Raw genomic sequence first — 15496 nt, 5'->3', positions numbered from 1 at the left:
CCCTTGATCATGCCCTATCAGGTCTCCCACACCCAAAATGATTTTTAAAAAAGATGTTTGGGTGCTTTATGAATGAAATCATACTGATAGGTGTGTTCTAAGACTTCTTGATTTTTAAAAAAGCAGGAATACAAAAAATATGTACCTTATAACAAAAAGTTATAAAATTCTAATACACGTTTGCATTCATTTTACATATATATATATATTTAAATCAAGATTTCTTAGACAAGGCTTCACTACAATTGACGTGAACATTGAATGCTATACTATTTGTTTACCCCCAGGGCAAGGAAGTCCATGACACAAGTAGATCTTAAAATCAATAGAGGGTTCCCTAGAAGTTAAACTCTTTCTTTTTTGATTGCCGCAGAAGAATCACCGCAATTCTGTGTTTAGAACCACATTCATTTATTGTCTCACAGTTTCTGCAGGTCAGAAGTCTCAAAGTGGCTTAGCTGGGTCCGCTGGTCCTGGCTTCACAAAGTCAACGTCAGGGCCTCCTGGGGGGCTGCTCCCTCATCTTGGTCCAGCCTCTTCTTCCAATCCCACTGGTTGTTGGCAGAATTTAGTTTCCTGCGGCTGTAGGACTGAGGGCCTCAAGGCTTTGAGGCCACCCACAGTTCCCCAACATGCGGCTTGCTTACCAAGCTGGCAGTTTGCTTCTTCAAGACCCATCGCGAGCCTATCAACTGCTTTGGAACGCTGACGTCTTTCATCTCCGACCTCTTTCCATTTCTGCCCTCTCCATCCTCATTTAAAGGGCTTGCCTGAGGAGGCCAGGCCCTCCGGGTCAGACCTCCCCCTTTGGACTAAACTCACCTTCAGTGACTTCGTGCCCTTGGCATGTTCCTTTCTGTGTCCCATAGTGTTTGCCGAGACGAGCCCTCCCACCCTCAGAGGTGTGCATCAGGAGACAAGGGTCTCGGCCACCATCTTTCATTCCTACCTCCCACCATATCTAAAGATTCCAGGCAGACAGTTCCTGACCTCCCTTCCCTACTGCCTGCTGCACGCTGAGTCCTGTGCCCAAAGTGACTGTCCCGAGGCCCTGAGTGAAAACGTACTCATTCCCTGTGTCGCCTTCCATGCACTTCCCTTGGGCCACGAAGGAGTCCAGGGTGTCAAATAAACTTGAGTGTGCTCCCCAATCCTGCAGCCGCCGCCTGGTGTTTTCTGTTGACCAGGGTTATTATGGCTGTGTTGGGAGGCTCGGCAGACAGATAAGCTCTAATGCGGAAGACACCCTGTGTGACAGATTCCTTGTCTCAGGGTTACTCATTATGTAACCACCTTAGGAGAGCTGAGAAAACGGACAACTCTTACATTTTCTGGTTCGGCCCACCTGGTCGGGGACGGGTGCCTGCCATGCAGGTTGGCAAAGGGAGCAGTAGCTGTGTCTAGGCTCAGTGCATCTCCCTGCTCACTGAGCCCTTTCCTTGAATATCTTCCACTCTTGGGATACTACAACATCCTGTGTGCTAAGAGCAGAACCCACGAGAGGGTCCTTCTAAAAGCTGGCAACCTAAGAAGCCCCTCCCTCTGCACTGACGTCCTGTCTCCACTGGGCTGTCCTCACCCTTCTCTCTTCCTCCAAGGACTAGAAGGGGGAAAACAATTTTTTTTCAACCAACAAAGGAAATCTCCCTAGCGCTGAAACTATAGACACTGTGGGGGAATCGCTGAACAAATGTCCGGCCAAGGGCCTCGCTTTGCCTTGAGGGGACCAGAAGGTTTTGACAACTTCAATCAACTCAAATCAACACTAATCACCCCTCCCCACTTCTTTGGGCAACCAACGGTCCAGCTGATTTACAATAACCTCTTCACTAAATCCTTCCCCCTTTGGGAGATGGGCTGTCTGTCTCTTTCGGGATTGGGACCTTAGATTTTCCCCCAATATCATTTCTGCTGTCTGGGATGCAACTTTATACATACTTGCTGATTGAATCAACAAATCAATGAATGAGTTTACTAAATTCTACCCGCTCCTGTAACACAGGACTAAAGAGGTTTTATGTGTGGGTATCATTTGCTTTTGTTTTTAAATAAAGTCCAAAGATACTACCTCTCTCCTTCCCTAGTCCTCAAAAGAAACTGGTTTAATGGCAAATAGGGAGGGAGAGGGAGAAGGAGAGAGAAGGGGGAAATGTGGGAAGGTAAGCGGAAGAGACAGGATCTGGGAGGAAAGAGATGATGCTCCTGATGTTCCTTGTGGGCTCGTAACAGGCAGGATGTACAGCCCAGCAGGGAAAGGAAACTCCAGCTGGACTCAGGGGAGCAGGCTCCAGGCTGTAAAGGACTTCCTGGGAGCCAACTCGGTGGGATGTGAGCCCAGGAGGCCAGCCCAGCAGAGCCGGGTCTCATAGAGGCTCAAATCTCAGGGGTCCTTAAGTAGGGAAACCGACAAGCTTCAAGGAAGAGAGAATGAAGATGTTTCAGGAACTGGAAGAGAAGAGACTCTAGAGGTGAACCCCAAAGCAGCGTTTGCTCCTGAGCCCCCATAGTAAGCTTACCACCACCACCACCCCCAACCCCCGGTCTAGTCTTCCTGTACCTCACAATGAGCTGTTTACCCAGAACATCGCATCAAATGGAATCATGTTAACGTCTGGGATCAAAATTGTCCAAGGGGGCATTGGAAAGACCCTCCCCATCATGACATTCCCATTCCATCCAAGGACTATGTTTGGAACAGCACCAAGTCTGACCCTGACCAAAGTTGCATCCGTTTATGAGACCATCATCGTGTGGGACATCCTGTTCTAGATCAGTGGCTAAGACAAAGAGGAAGTCCGATCCAGTTAAGAGCTTTAATGCATTCCGGGTTTTCATCCCAAGCAGGACCAGACCTCAAGAGTGCAACAAACCTATTGGTTGGATATCCTCCTTGACCTACCAGTGACTGGATCCACACTCCTGTTCCTAATGGGGTGCAGGAAGGGACCTGCCAGTGTCATCTCCCCTAAATGCTTGCAGTGGGCACCTGATGGCTAGCTTAGTAAGCAAGACCCTCACGCCTCCATGTTTAATTCTCCTTGATGGGAGAATGGTTTTTATCGTTTGCATCTATTCAAGGCTCCAAGTCTCTGATTTGGAGTGGCTGGGATAGGGGATGCAGGGAATTTCCCTCAGCCTGCTAATGGCCCCCAAGGCAGGTTTTTCCAGATTGGAGCCCACACATACTCCAGTGCCTTCTGGGGGGGGGGGCCCATGTGTGGATCCGCAAATGGGGAAGAAGATGATAAATGACAAGGACCCGGCCCTGCCTAAAGGCTTTCCTCTGTGGGTTGTTCTTGTTTTAATCATTGGCCAGCGAAACCAAGCCCACCTGTGGGCCATCTTTGGTGGTCCTGTCTGAGTGGTCCTCTGGGCAGGTTCAAATGTGTCTCCTTCCACCTGGGAGACAGACAAGACTTTCTACTCTGTAACAATGTGCAGTCCCTGAAACTCACCAGAGGCCATTCTACCCTGTCCTATAAGGTTGCTATGAGTCAGCTTCGACTTGCTGGCAGTGCGTTTGGTTTGGGGTTTATCTACCCCCAGGTCTTCAGGGTCAGGCATACTCTGGAGCCACCCACGGGTGACTTGGGACCATTGCCTTTCCCTATCTGGGCCTCAGCCTCTTGACTTTTAAAGTGGAAATAACATCAAGCTCCTTAACTCAGCGTGCGAGGAGAAGAGGAGAAGGTGGGGCTCTGGGTGGAGAGCCCGCTCCACTGCGTTTGGGTCCGTCTTAAAGTGACTGGGACCCCACTAGCGCCCCCCCCCACACACACACACATTAAGCCCCCAGGACAAAGAGCAGCTCCGTGGAAAGCCTCATGAAAAACGCCTGGGAGCGTCAGCTCGCCTGCTGGCCTGCCTGGCCCCAGCCTCCTGGTCCCTCCAGATGGCTCTCTCCGACCCTCAGTTTTTTCTTCGTTGCTGGGCCCAGCCCTTGCCCCTGGGAGCCAGCCAGGTGCATATTCGGCTTCTCGGCCACTATCTGGGTGGTGGGTCTGGCTTGGAAGAAGGTTTGCCTCTGTCCCCCAAATCCCGCTCGATTCCCCTGACCTGCCCCGCACCCCTTTCCAGAGGTGCTTAGCGTCTGTTGTCTTGCCATAGGCGCTGGGTTCAGGCCACGGCACCCATCACTGGGGAAGAAGATTGTGAAACTGAGAACTGATGCCTCATGTGCACCGAGGGGGGAGGAGCTCTGCCCACCGGGCGCCTTCTTGAGAAGGCCCTTCACCAGAAGGTCCCAGAATCTTCTCGAAGGCTGCTTCCTCGCTCCCCTGCTACCCCGTGACCAACTCCTACCCACTCTGCCAGTCTTCACTCGCACACACGCCCCTTCCTTTGCCCCAGGGAAGTCTTTCTTGCCTGAACCGGACAATCAGCTGCGCCGCCCCCACTGCCATCCCGCACCCAGTGTGCTCTCGGAGTAAAAGTGATCGCTCGTGCTTGTATTGAAGTGATTGGTTCACCACGTTTTCCCTCCCCGACAGCAACAAGGAGATCCTCAAGAGAACTCACCACAGGCAACACGATGGAGGGTTCTTTCTTTCTCATCAAAAAGAAATAAATAAAAACCGAGGAGGAAAAAAGCCCACCCAACCTGGGAATCGCTCCGGTGGCTCGGTTCGAAGCCGGCCCGATAAAATCTGAGCCGGCTCAGCACCATAGCCTCACTCCGCCCAGTGGGGAGCAGGAAGTCACACCCTCACCCCGTAAGGGTAGGAACCAGAAGTTGCCCCCATCGCTTCCTCTCATGCCGCGAGGGTCAGAACCGGGTCCTCTGACCGTGCGCGCAGCTACTGAATAAGCCCGGACTCCTGGTCTCGATCCTGTGTAACTATGTAATCAGTTGAAACCCAGGGAGGCTTTCTAATGCTAGAGCAGAAGGGAAACGTGAGTGTCTGGGGGGACAGGCACTGCCTACCAACCACCCCCTTACACTGTAAGACACGTGGCTCCGCGGCCTAGCTTTCTTCTTGCCACAGCCTTGCACTCAGACACTGAGCAAGGTAGGAGATGGTGGCAGCTGGGCTAACTGGAAGAGTAGAAATGCCTATGAGGGGGGTGATAGGAGTGCAAGATGGGTTGACATCCTCGTTCTACCATTGCTTCGCTATAGGGCTTGAGACTCATCCTGCTGATGATCTAGGAGCTTCAGAGACCACAGCGCAGGGCTGCCGTGAGGACGCTGTAGACGCAGGAACATCCCAACTCAGCCTGGCCTTGTCTGCACTACTGATGCTTGGAGACTCGCACACTCCCTCAGCCCCCAGAACCTCCCAAGGGAAGGTCAGTCCCTCCTTACGGGAAGGTGGGCATGCACGCTGGGGTGGCCCCCACGCTCTGAACAAACAAGCAACCCATTTAAACCGGCCTCTGTTGGAGGCTGGACAGATGTCAGATTCCAAGTGGCAGCTTCTTCGTAGGCTCCTCTTTCCCAGGAAACAGCTTCTTCCGGGATAAGATAGACGGAGTTCTGTGGAGGTGACTGGGAGGGGTGGCACTGAGGTCCAGCACCCCACACCCAGTTCAAATGCCACCTCTTCAACGCAGACCCTCTTCCTTCCACCCGTTTCCTGCCCAGGAAGGCCTGGAAGAATGAGTCACTTCCTTGGGTTCTTGCTGAGCCTCGATCTTGTTCCTGTCTAAGCCTTCCACCCCTTCATTCCCCAGGGCCTTGGGCCACCACCACCCCTTCCCCCACCTTCCCTAAGGGAAGGTTGGTGACCCAAGATTAGCCAGCATGTGGCTGAACAAAGTCTTGAGGGCATACACATGGGCTCCCCACGGGCTGATCCCCACAGGACCACATGCTGGCTGCTGCCGAGGAGGTTGGAGGCCAAGGAGAAGGACACCCCAGGAGCTCCCCAGTGGAGATAGTGTGCTTTGGTCACCAGACTGGACACGGCACAGCCTGCAGGTGCCAAGTCTGTTTCCAGGGAACCTCCTGGTTTTGCCGTTGGGCTGTGCTTGGTTGAGAGCAAGGCCAGTATAGGGTGGGTCTGTGAATACTGATTCTTCCTTCCTCCGCATGGTACCCCACCCCTCCAAAGGTTGTGGTCCCCTTCCCAGGATTGGGACCTCTCATTCTGGGCACACAGACTTCAGGAGGCCCTCTGAGACTTTTTCCATCTCCAAAGAGGCAGGGAAGTTTTATTGTCTCATGTTGTGATCGCTAAACCTCAAGTCTCCCCAAGGTCAGGCTTTCGATCAGACACAGCCTTTCCCCCTAATTCTTCTCTCTCGTCGCCTCTCATAAGCGACGCAGGACTGTCCAGTTATCCAAATGCAAAAGGGGTTGCAAAGCAGCGAGAAGCATGGCTGAGTGCTTGGAGGTGGCGATGGGGATGCTGGCTAAGATTTCAAAGATCTTCTACCACATCACACTGTCTTCTGATGGCTGCTGCGCCCTCCCTCCTTAACCCGAGGGCTCCTCCTGGGTGGGAACGGGACCTTCTTCTTGCCCACAAGGCGTAAAGATTAAAAATGAGAGGCTGTTGGCTGGGCACTCCTTGTTGGGAAATGACCATAACTTACATTTGTGAGCACTTTACAGATCTGCCTTCCTGGTTTTATTTAACCCTAAAACACAATACCAGGAAGGAAGGCCAGGCATTCACCTTTCGGACTTTATAGAGGTAAGGAAGTTAAGAGACTTGCTGAGGTTCTCTCGAAGGTAAAATCAGGGCTGAGATGGAGAGTAGGCTACACTTACTGCTAGGCCTTTGCTCTTTCCATTAGCAGGGAGTGCCAGAAATGGGGAGTGCCCTTTTCAGAACTTTGGGGTCTCCTGTTCACATGCCTCTTCTTTCAGGGCCATATTGAAGCCTGGGGCAGGAGAGCAATCGGAAAAAGAATGCTAATGTTGGATGGTGCTTCCTTCCCGTGGTTCACTCCACCTAGCAAGAGTGTTAGCCAATCTAGCCCGAAGCAGTAGTTCTTCAACTGTGTGTCTCAGGACCTTTGACAGCCTTAAAAACGAAGGACAGCCCAACAAGCTTTTGTTTATGTGGATTACATCTGTCAACATTTACCACCGTAGAAGTTAAAACTGGGGAATTTTCCACTAATTTCCTTCAAAACCAAAAGGTACAGTATGCCCAGAGGGGCACTGTTCTACACTCTTATGTCTTTGACATCTGCCTTCACAGAAGACAGCGGGTTCTCCTATCAGCGTCTACATTCAGTCTTTGGCATTGTGTTCTCTTAGTTGAACCCTATGCAGACAGTTCAACCACACACAGATAAGTAGTTGGAAAAAGAAGGAGTATTTTAACAGCCTTGTCAATCGTTCTGGGTATTCTCCTTTGATACGACACACCCTTTGTCACAAGAAAATTTTCTAAAGGTCAGTTGCATCATGGAGCCCAAAACCCATCCATTGATCTTTCAATGGATCATTAGCCCATGCTGAGTTGTCGCATCATGCCTTGACCATGTGGAAATTATTAGTTTATCTAAGTTATGAAGTTCTTCTTATAGTATAAACCACTGTCTTTATGTAATATACACACACACACACACACACACACACACACACACATGTTCATTTATATCACTGCTGACAGCAATAGAGATAACTAAGTAGTGAAAAGCTGCCCAGGTGATTGTGGCAAATACAAGTTCATTCCCAAGTGATCACACTTCTCACCCCAAAACTCAAGGTTTGTATCACGAGCCACGTTTTTGCCACGCTGTCAGTGGCTCTCCTTCACGTGGCAGGCTCATGTTGTTGCTGACAGGTTTTTAAACAGACATGGAAGATAAGTCTGCCCCATGGCCACGTCTGAACGCAGCAGTTTGTGAGGCATTGTCTCAAGAGAAGATTGCTTTCCGTGGGGAAAAACAGAGGCTTCTTCTGCTGGCCACTCAAGTGATTGCAGTCACGGACCATGCTATTTTGGGGTGCAGCCGAAAGGCCTCCCCATACTTTCCATCAAGCATTTCGTCTCCCACCCACCCCACCCCCGCCCCCCGCCCCAAGAACACCTGCTGTTGAAGACTGCAGTGACTGCGGGTGCAGCTGGGGCCCACCGCCTTGATTGACGGGGAAGGTATCAGCAGTTTTTCCCAGTACTTGCCTTTGGGGGCGTTTGTTCAAATGTCAACATGGTGAAAGGGCAAATAATGCCTTACTATTATTGGGAAAATAGCTAGGACCTTGCACATCCCGTGCAAGGGTCTTGGGGATGACTGGGTGGTGGTGATTTCCACAGAGCATCCTTTGCGGACCACCAACTTAGAGCAACAACCAGTGGTGACGATTCAGAGACAGAATTCAGGGGGTGGAGCTTCCCACCCACCCTACAACCTAGCACAGGGAACCACCTATCAATCTCTATTGGTTGACAGATGGGTATGCAAATTGGATTGTCTCCAAGTGCTCCACAGACTTGGCTTGAGGGGGTTGACATTGAGCCCCAGCCTTTTGCTGAGCCTCGGTTGTCTCTTCTGTAAAATGGGTTACTAATGTTTTCTTTACACTGTTTTTATGGGAAGTCGGTCATTACGGCGGCAGTGAGTGCACACGGCTGTAGAGAAGGGAGAAGGCTCTGGGTCTGAAAACAAAAGAAATCATCCTTTCAGGGTCTGTGAGTCTTCCTGGGGGAGGGAGAAGCCAGAGCAGAGCGTCAGGTCATTGCCCCTGTGACTCAAACTAGGCAGGGAAACAGTCCTTTCATAGCATCCTCCATCAGTACTGGAACAAGTTTTGGCCACTCTTCCCTCGCCCGCTCCTTTGTCACCCACCTTCAGGTCTCCAGGGAGCCCTCTGTTCTGCTCCCAATACTACATTCCCACTTCCCAATTTAAGATGCCTGGGTTCTAGGGCTAGGCAAAGAGCTCTTAGACAAGGCAAGACCACATACTTCACACCCAAAGGGGGAAGGTGAATGCATCGGACTGTATCGCGAGCAAAGCCTTTTGCTCTCCCCCAAAGGTCCTTTTTTCAAAGACAAGCTATAGACTGAGAAAAAATATTTGCAAGCCTCCTGTTGGGCTCAAACATCACAATGGTGAGGACGGCGCAGGACCAGTCAGTGAGGGTTTCCTTCTGTTGTACATGGGGTCGCTATGGGTCGGGACCAACGTGAGGGCATCTCACCACCACCACCGCAGCACGTGTTCCTTTGTCTAGAATCTATAAAGACTTCTCCAAACTCAAAAGTACAAAACACCAAGTCCCGTGAGGAAAATGACAAAAGGCATAAACATTTCACCAAAGGGACTAGGTATATATATATAATATGCACATGAGAAGATATTTAACTTTGTTAGCCATCAGGGAAATGCAGATTACAGCCATCATGCTGGTGGTGATACTGGACATGTATATAGTCTGGGAAAATGCTATCATGGAGGGAAACTGGGCAAAGGGTACACAGGATCTCTGTGTATTATTTCTTACAACTGCACCTGAACCTAAACGACCTCAACTTGAAATACAGATGTAGCTAGATAACTCAAACATAAATTTGATGATGCCCCGCCTCTGCTCCAAACCTCCCAAAGTCCCCCATCCTACTCAGAATAAGTCTTGCTTTACAAGCCCTCCAGAGTGTGCCCGACCCCAGCATCCAGTGTCATCATCTCCTGCCACTCTCCTGCCCACTCACTCCTAAAAACGCTCTCCTGGGATTGCTGGACTATCCACGCTTGTTCCCCAGCTCAGAGCCTTTGCGTTTGAACTCTCCTCAATTGGAAGCCCTCTTCCGAGATCATTGTGTGATTTACCCCATCATTCCGATTCTAAGCAGATACCATGTCCCCGGAAGGGCTTTTCTTGACATTTTCCAAAACTGCACCCACACTGTCTGCCTCTCCTGCCTCTCTCTCGTTTAGCTCGGGCACAGTAAGTGTATGCATGTGCTCATTCACATAGTGCCTATCTTCCTCTCGAGAGTGTGAGGACCACCTGAGCAAGGTGGGCTCTCGGCCTGTCATGTTTACCACTACACAGCTTTACACCCATGACACAGGGGTCATAACTCTTGTTGAATGAGTAAATGAACATAGAAATGTCAGGCCAACTTAGGTAAATGCTTGCTTTGCCACATGTGACCCAAGCCCTCCTTCCATTTTATTTATTTATTTTGGCAAAGCAAATCTGCTTAGGTATAGTGAAGATAACCCCAGAAAATGGGAAGACCTAAGTTCCGATTCCACCCGTACAACTAGCCGGGCTGTGTGAGTGTGGGCACGCCACAGCACCCTTGTGTCCGTATTTCCTCACCTGAAATAGGGGCTGTCCCAAGCACTTCAAAGATAATAGCATCTCAATAACTAATGCTCCTTCAAATCTCCCCCTCTCGACTCCCATCCCAGGGCACGGGACCACTGAACAACCACACACCCAAGCCAGGACTCGAGACGAGTCAGAGTCAGCCTCCACACTTCCTTCTGTGCTGCCCCACACACCCAAGAAGTTGCCAAGTCTTGACTAGTGGACTCAAATCTCTCCCTCATCTCTCTTCTCTCGCTACCTAACTCTCCTTTCTCACTCATTAGTTCTTGTCTAAACCACGCCATAGCCTCCCTAATTGGTCTTTCCCCTTTACCGCCCACACTACTGACAGAATCATCTTTCTACCGTGCAAATCTGATTAGATAAGTTCCTTGCCTAGAACCCTTAAATTCCCACCCCATTGCTTTCTGGCTAAAGAGTACATTTCTTACAATGGCACTGCTCTGACCCTTGCTTTAATGCTTAATCTCCGTCCCGGTTCCATCCACATCATGAAATAAGCCTTTCTTAGTCATTTTCCTCTGGCTCTGCACATCTTGTTCCAGCTGTCTGGGGTGCTCCTAGATGCTACCCCACATTTACGGCATTGTGAAGCTTCAGATGAGCATCACCTGGGGGCATCCCTGACCGGCCAGTGTGCTGGGTGCCTCTCACTGTGCGTCCATGACAACCTATGCCTAACGCTATCACATCATAGGTCAAACATAAGCCAGTGGTAAGCACTTACTCTTTATCAAGTGAATGATGTAGGGGAGACACGAACAAGGTCATTGGACCCCAAAATTCTTGAACAAGCTTTGACCCTGCCTAGGGACCAAAGGATGCAGAAGATGACTTCTGAAATCATCCATCATCATCAGCAAGCTTCTTCCAGCTCGGCGTGTGCGGAGCTCAGGACTAAAGAATGAATTCTGGACTCAAGGAGACGTGAGTCTGACTCTCAGGCTCTACCACCAAGCAGACTGACCTGAGTGGTAACCATTGAGGAAAATAATAAGGTGCCGTGAAGAGCCAATTACATCACGAAGGAAAAGAACCCACACACTTAGAAAAATGCCTGGTACATAGTAAGCGTCCAGGAAGCGTTACTATATCGCCATCTGGTGGTCGTATTAGAACAGGGAAACTAGCGTCTGGGCGAGAGGATCGCGCGTGTGCCACCAGAGCAGCTGCAGCTCCTTAAACGCAGAGCAAATGGAATAGACACTGGGAGACCTGGGGGGAAGTGGGCGGGGAGGGGGTTTGTGGGATGGGAAGTGGACCTTGCGTTCAGGACCAACCAGGGCAGTACCATGGCCGACCAAGGTTTAGGGGCCTGGGGAGATTCCACCTGGATGCTCATCCATCCAGGCTTTGATCAGCACTACAGAGAGTGGGTCCCTGGGCCACCTGTACCATTCGTATGTGGTGCTGGTGCCAACGGTGGGCTATGCTTGGGCTATGCTTGGGCACAGGATGAAGGCTGAGAGGAAAATCCCAAACCATCAACCTGGTGGATTGCTACGATCCTTCATTGGCTGAAGTCGGAGAGGAACCTCGGCGATCCTGCCATCAGCTGTGTACGTTGGCAGGCCATTGAACTTTGCTGATCTGCAATTTTCTCACAGGTAAAATGGGGCCAAAATATCGACTTTGAAGGATTTTACGGTATTGAGAGAGAGGTGACACATGCTTAGGATGTATATCACCAAAGCCAACTCGGCTCCCTCCCTGTTATCCACGTTGCTCCTTTTCGTGGGATCTAACTCTTGGTCCTTCTTTCAACCCTACTATTTCATGTGGTTTCCCTTGTCTGTTGTGCTGATGGGCCGCCCTCCTCACAGGAGCATAATGCTCATGAGAACAGGGGCTTTGTCTGGTGCTTGATTGGCTTCTGCCTTCTCAGCACCCAGCCACACCTGAGGGTGATGAATCAACAGGCAAATGACTCTTCAACTCATTCCGTTTCTTCCACTTGAAGGTAAGCTCATGACAATTGGACCGTATCTGTTCTCTCTTATCACATAACCACCCACCATGGGCTGGTTTCTAACAGCAAGGACCACGCTTTTTGTGGGTTAGGAATTGGGGAGTGGCCCAGTTGGGGGGAGGGGAGCTCCAGTTCAGGGCCTCCCATCACGTCCGCTGGGACTGATGTCATTTGAAGGCTTGACAGGACTGGAAAGATCCACTTCCAAGGTGGTTCACGTCCCTGGCTGGCTGTTACTGTCAACTTGATCCCCCTCCACATGGGCTTCTACAGGGAGGGGCTTGTCTCTGTCCCAGCATCACAGCTGAGTCACTCTAGAGCAAGCAACCCAAGAGACCACGAAGGAAGGAAAACAAGACCTTTGTAAGCTAATCTGTTGCCACCCAGAATGAGAGGCACATACCATCACTTCTGCCATATTTTATCCTCACACCTATCAATCCTGATTCAGGTGGGAGGAAACCACATAAAGGCAGGGATAACAGGAGGTGGGGCTCGCTGGGTGTCATCTTGGAGGTTGGCTTCCACAAGGGCCCCTTACGTACCAGTGTAGCATCAGTGCCTGGGGCATGGTTGGTTTTTCAACAGTACTTGCTGAATCAGGGATTCGGGCCTTGCCTTCAAGAAGCTGGTATTCCAGTGGGAGAAACAGACACATAGAGTACTGTGACCCAGAGCAGAAACAGAACTCAAAATTCCAGAGAGGACCATTCAATTGGCGGGAGGAGGAGCTTATGAACAAGTTGCCCCAGTGGGTGATGGGTGAAGGCTACGTCCCAAAGGTCAAGCTAAAATAAGCCAAGTACAGTCCGTCGGTTTCCATGGAAGAGACACCAGCATGTGCAAAGGTCCAAAGAAAGAAAGGAAGATATGAGCGAAGGGTGAGTGGAGAGGCGAGAGGGAGTCGCATATCCCCAGGATCATGCCCATGTCCCTTCGCTGTCCCTCAGACTTCCGTTCATGCCTTTGTCTGTAGTCATAAAACGATAAGGGGAGAAGGATTGAAAATGAGTGCTACAAGGAGGGGTGAGATGTGTGGTTGAGGCTCCGCATCTCACACGTGTTCCGTGGAGCTCCTACCAGGCCCTGGGCTCTTGCTATATGCTGGGAATTCCAAAACGATCCCCGCCAATGGCCTTGGTGGGAAAGCAGCCCAGGGCAGGAGGGGCATGTCGTGGGAAGGCATGTTCACAAAGGACTGTGATCTGAACCAGGGATCAAAGGTCGTGATGAGAGACACATGGCGCGGGCTAAAGGGATCCAGAGGAAGACAATGCCGCAGTCATTTGGAGGGAGGCTGAGTACGCATTCAGGATCTAAAAAAGTCTAAGAGCCCAACTGGATCCGTTTTCAATGAAGATACAGTTTCCTTGAACAACCCACCCTTCTCCGGGTACCATCGGGAGGTGTGGTCCTAGGAGCCTTGCTAACCCAGAAGGCTCAGCCAAGAGCTGTTCTGAGGGACCCATGTGGGTATTCCAGAAGCCTCTCCAGCTAGCTGGTTTCCTTTTGAGGGGTCAGGGGGTCAGGTTCCCCAGAGCCACGAGCTGGGAAAGTAGGGAAAGGAAAGCAGAGAGGTGGGAGCCCAGGCCTCTTTCCAAGCCCCACCTCTAGAGAATTATTCCATCTTCCCGCGCTCCTGAGGGGCTTAGCCCTCCCTCGTCTTTGTTCCTAAAGAAATGAAAGCACTTCACCCGACCCCCCCCTCTCACTGTCAAGCTTGCCTAGCGAGGAGCATTGCTCCATTGGGAAGTGAAGGCTGAGGAGGGCAGGAGGCTAGGATCACTTGGGCCCGGAACTCACGAAGAGAAGTGACAGGGCTTCTGGTCAACCCAGACGGGTGGGTAAGTGGCCTCGGGAGCCGGCCTAGGAGTGGCGGTCTAAAGGAGGGGCCTGCAAAGGGAACTGGGGATTCCAATCCCACTGCACAAGGTAGGGACCATAGAGAAGAGCCACACTGGGACCCAGGACACTGGAGTCTGCATCTCGTTCTTGCCACCTTACTGCTGGGAACTTGGCTCTAGTCTCACAAAACCCCTCTGGGAATTTGAGGAATTTTGATTCCAGGGAATTTAAGGTGGGTCAGCTGAACCTTCCACACCCTTCCTGAGCAATGCCTTTCCCAGGGAGGTAAACACTGCCACCACCCCCTCACCCCGCCCCCGGCCTCTGGGACCCTCACTGTCTGCTTGCTCCTCGTGCTCCTGCTCCAGGTCCTCGGGCCCACCACTGGGCTCTTCTTCCCTGTGCTCCTGGCCACTAGCTTTTGCCCACAGCACGCGCAGTGGGAACCTCCCCTCTGAGCAGCAGGCATCCAGAGCATTGCATCAGGAGAAAGCATGCCCTGCCCTGCCCTGCCCTGCCCTGCCCTCATCACCTGCAGCCAAGGAGGTCAGAACACATTGCCCTGGTTACAGCAAGGCCCAGGGGAGGAGGAGCTCAGTTCTCCAAGGGGTGAGAGTGGGAGGCCGTCAAATGCAGGCTGGGTAGGGAAAGACCTTGGGGGTAAAAAAGAACATTTCCACAAAGGCAGCGCAGGGTGCCCAGTGGGCCCCTCTGGGGCTGAGCTTGGGGAGAGAGATGGAGTCTGGGTCACCAACCATCCTTTGGACCAAGCTGAAGATAATGTGCATTTTGCCCTACAAAGGTCCAGACCTGGGGGGGTGGTCATTGAAGGCTCTAAACTCCAGACTAACCCTGGACATGTGAGCCCAGACACGCTACTTAACCTCCCTGCCTCAGTTTCCTTATCTCTGACACGGAAACAATTGGGAGCAAGAGCCAAGTTGGATTCTTAGGGTAATTGTCAAAGAGGTGATTGTACACGTAAGAGCTCAGCCCAGCAACTAACCTACAGCAAGAGCTGCTCAATCCCCGTGATCAGGACCACGGTCCACATTGCTAGATGTGATTAACCACTGATGGAGACGGCGCCAGCCAGCTGGCTGCTGCTGCCCTCCTGATATTGAGATCAGATGCACACGCACACACCCCAACACGACAGTCACTTTCGATGTTCCCAGATTTGTATTCAAGAAGATGGTTCCAGAGTTACATGGCTTCTGGCAAGATACAGAACAGGTTGTCCCTTCCGTGCTCGAAGACGCTCCACACAGGCCAAGGCTCGATCATGCAGCCACCGGATACTAGCTGCATTTTTCAAAGATTCCCGTGCTAGCTGCCACATCCTTTCAGCTGAAGTAAGATCTCATGTCTCTCTCTCTCTCTCTTTCTTTCTCTCTCTCTCTCTCTCTCACACACACACACACACACACACACACACA

This window comes from Echinops telfairi, unplaced genomic scaffold (genome assembly GCF_000313985.2).
Source record: "Echinops telfairi isolate 266 unplaced genomic scaffold, ASM31398v2 ScPeMD7_1;HRSCAF=3_0, whole genome shotgun sequence".
Lineage (NCBI taxonomy): Eukaryota > Metazoa > Chordata > Mammalia > Afrosoricida > Tenrecidae > Echinops > Echinops telfairi.
Note: the sequence above shows the minus strand (reverse complement) of the source record.